Source organism: Microtus ochrogaster, chromosome 16, assembly GCF_000317375.1.
Source record: "Microtus ochrogaster isolate Prairie Vole_2 chromosome 16, MicOch1.0, whole genome shotgun sequence".
NCBI lineage: Eukaryota > Metazoa > Chordata > Mammalia > Rodentia > Cricetidae > Microtus > Microtus ochrogaster.
Window position 1 is genome coordinate 52,192,167 of NC_022018.1, and position 4,194 is coordinate 52,196,360.

Sequence of the window (4,194 nt, forward strand, 5' to 3'; positions counted from 1 at the left end):
GAGAGAGAGAGAGAGAGAGAGAGAGAGAGAGAGAGAGAGAGAGAGAGAGACTGTGTCCCTCTAATTCCTTTTGGCTTTGGAGTTAGCCCCCAGGTCAACTCAGCCTAGCAGTGCTATTATTAAATATCCTTGTAGCCGGCCCTCATAGTCATTTAGACTAATCCGTACAGTTCAAAGGAAAGATCTGAATTCGGTGGCCAAAAGGCCTGGGGGACAAGGTTCCAGCTTTTTCTCCATCAATTCTGTCAAATTGCAAAAAGGTAGAACCCGTTGGTGTGCCTGCAGAGGGTTACAGGGGGATCTAACTCAACAGGTTATGGTTCCGGTAGGGTCCCCTCGGTACGCTAAATTTGAAGAGCCTAATCTTATGCAAATTACTTGCTAATTGTAACTAAGGCTTTCCCAGGGCAGTCCCTTACTGACACCCCAGCTGAGTCAGAGCGCCGGCAAAGCAATGTTACCAGACACAAGGCACAAGGGCCAGCAAATTTCAAAGTACGACGTCCTCCAAGCACAGATGGGGAGGCAACTCCAGTTCTCCAGTTAGCAGTGGGACACTGGAGGCAAGCAGGGTCTCTAAGGGCAGTTCTTTATCCCGGTGCAGAAGGAGGTGATTTTGTCGCTGTCTGAGCGGCGGAGCTCCGGGCATAGATCAGGATCAGGTAAGGGGAACACAAATAGAGCCACCCAGCCAGGAAAGAGAAAACGGAAAGTCTTTCCTTTCGCGGGCAGATCCCGAGTTTTCTTGCTTTGGGGGGGTGGGGGGAGTACCTGGGACTCGAGGGAATTTCCAGGCAGGTGGCTCCAGGGGAGCGAAGTCCCAAATGTTCTAAGAAGTCGGGGTTCGCGGTAAAGGGCTCCATTTAACTACCTGAACCTTAAGACACGGACTTGTGTGCCACTCGCCTGGGCCCCCAGCGCTGAGGCCCCCTCCCTGCCTCCATCGACCACGCCCCTCCCTCCGGGCGGGCGATTTGGGGGAAGGGAAGGTCCCCTCTCATTTCTCCTGGAACCTTGCCACACAAGTCTCTTTTCGGCCCCCAAGGTCCTGGGAAACAAACCTCGGAGACATCGCGGGCGGCCGTGGCCCGGGTGGTGTTTTGCGGAGACTCCAGTCGGAGGCTGCATCAGGGAGCGGACTCTGATGTCCTTGTTTAGCCCAGACCTAGGGCGGGGAGGACCTGAGGGACATGGGGAAAGGAAGGGCAGACCGCTTGGCAGAGGCTGGGAACCCGGGGCCGCTGCACTCGCGGCTCTTTCAGTCTGCGCTGTCCACACCAGTTCGGTGGCTCGGCAGTGAGCGAACTCCCAGGCAGGGTAGTGGTAGAGGTCCCCAGAGAGTGGGGTGTGCTTCCCTGGGCCCTAAGCTCTGAGCCGGGCTCCCTGCTAGGAGAGCTGTCTTTGGGGCTGCTCACTGAGGACCTGGATTCCCACCTGGGCCTTGGAGCCTCTGGCCTGCTTCTGGCCTCACACACAGCCCCGGTAACCGCCAGCATGGTCTTTGTCGCTAGTCCATTCCACGCCAGCGCCCCACTTTTCCAAAACAAATAATAAAGGTCGCTGTCTTCCAATCTGTGCTCTTGATCTCTTGAAGGGTCGTCGGTGGGTACTTACAAAGCGGAAGAAAGAACGGCAAGGCCGGGGTCTGTTTAATTACGACCCAGTTTAAAGTCACCTGAAACTGGAGGGCACCACTTGGGAAACCAAGGACCAGGACCGTTCCAGTTGCGGGTGGCTGAGAGGCTGGTCTTAGTTTGTTATATCCTAGCAATTCCAGGGTCCCAGAAGAAATCAGACTCTTAGCTTACTCTTTTATCAGAGTCCCGCGGCCTGGTTTCGTTTCGCGCACTTATTTTGTTTCTACATCATGGGAAATCCTGACCCAGCTACAGCATGGTGAAGAATCTCAAGAGACAAACTTGTCCAGGCCAGGAGTTCCTGGGAAGCCAGCTAGTTGGAATCTCAAATCTGCCTGATCTCCAGGAATCAAGTGAGGAGGGCATTCACTGTAGGGTACCACCACCACCACCACTAGCGTGCTGGCCTCTGGGCATTGGACACTCCTAACTCCCTGGGGGTAGATGGGCCAGTGCTGGCACTTGACCTAGTAAGAGGCTCTCGAGGACAAGGCTTCCCTCTTGGGTACTTCCTTCTTCTGAAAGGGGACCCACAGGCTCCCAGTGCCCCCACAACAACCTTTGTATTCTTGCAACAGGTGGGCCTTCTCTTGGGAAGTCAGAATTGGTTGTGGTGTCTCTTGGCTAAGAGGTACCATCCAGGACCAGGACCATGTAGAGCAGATTTGAGGGAGCTAAGATTGCCTTAGCCAAGAGGAAGAAGCTGAACTAGTAGGGGAAAAGGCCAAGGGCACCAGAAGAGACCCAAGGGAACATTTTAGCTGATTAGTCTCTCTCTCCACCTCTTTTAAGTTTTTAGCCTTTCCCTCTTCTTTTTGTGGTGCTACGAATCAAGTGCTGGATGCTGGACACTTATTCTCCCACTGAGTGACATTCCCAGGCGCCTCTGTTACTTTCCAAATGTAAACCCAAGAATGGTTTATAATAAAAAAAAATATCCATGTCCTAATAATGCTGCAAGAGGTCTTTGGGTAAGCAGAAAACAAAATTCCCAGGTGGTGGGGAAAGGTGGCTACAGCTTCATTGGCAAAGTTGAGAGTGTTTTCCCCCTTAGTACTTCAGGAAGCGATTGTATGACTGACATCACGGCACCATGAGTCCTCCAATACTAACAACCAGGCTCCTACATGATCAGCCCTCCTTCCTTTCCTTCTTTCAAAAGATTTGTGTGTGTATGCATGTATGTGTGTACATACAAGCAAGTGTGCACTCATGTATCTGTTCATGTGTGTGAAGGCCAAAGGTCAACCTTGGGTGTCATTATTCAGGAACTATTCTTGTGTTTTGAGACAGGGTCTCTCACTAAAGTCTGGGGTTCACTAATTAAACTAGACCTTCTGGCCCATGAGTCTCGGGGACCCTCTTGTCCCATCTACCCAGCACTGGGATTACAAGCCGTGTACCACCAGGTTTTTGTTCAAGAGTGCTTGGGATTATAATCGGGTCCTCATGTTTAAGGGAAAGGTGGTGTCCTGACTGAGCTGCTCCATTCTCTTCTTTTTAAATAAGCATTCACCCAGGAAGTGGTGGTGCACACCTTTAATCCCAGAGGCAGACAGAGCTTAGTGAGTTTAAGGTCAGCCTGATCTACAGAGTGAGTTCCAGGATACCCAGGGCTGCTACACAGAGAGACCCTGTCTGAAAACAAAACAAAAGCAAACCAACAGCCCCCAAGCATCTGCTGAAATGAAGCAGGTCGTTCCCAGGGCTGGGGGCGGAGCCTGCTTCCATCCTGGAGTGCTCCCATGTCCACAGGCAGACAAACAAGAGAGGTGCTTCATTTGGCAGATGAACAGAAAGTTCAGAGATGTTAGGCAACTTGCCCAGGAACACAGAGACACCAAGAGTGGAATTTGGATCTGACTTGGCTCAGAGTCACCACAGCCCCTTGCCTAGCAGCCTGGAAGTCTAGTTTGGGGTTGCCTCAGATACCTTAGGGTCCCCAGTACCTTGACCCACCCATAACAAATCTTGGCATTTGTTCAATAAGTACTAAGACCTGCCATGAGCAAACATTGCGCTAGGCACAGTGCCCACACCCCTCTGCTTCCATTACCGGTGGGAACAGGCTAGATAGCGGGTAATGAAGTCACAGTTAAAACCAGAGTTGACTGCAGGGAGTGACAGAAGTAAGCTAAAAATTTGATGCTCTTGGGAAGCAGAGGCTGACAGATCTCTGGGAGGCCTAGGTCAGACCCATCTACATAAGGAGTTCTAGGACAGCCAGGAATACAAAACAAACAAGCAAAAACAAAACAACAACAAAAAAAAAGTAAGAAAAGAGAGAAAATGAAGCAGGTGATAGACAAAGAGTGGGTGGAGTCTTTAGTCCAGGGGGTCCAGGAGACTCTGAGACTGAGCCCTCAACCACAGGAAGGAAGTGTCTGTGCTTGCCCTAGGGAAAGATCAGGATAGAGCAAGTGCAAAGGTCATTTCTTGAGCTTGGCCTAAAGGTGTGAAAGAAATAATAAGCAGAAGTGAGGAAAAGAGAGAAAGGCCAGGCGGTGGACCCAGGAACTGCACAGAAGGCTGCTCTCTGAGCCCTCAGTACTGCTAC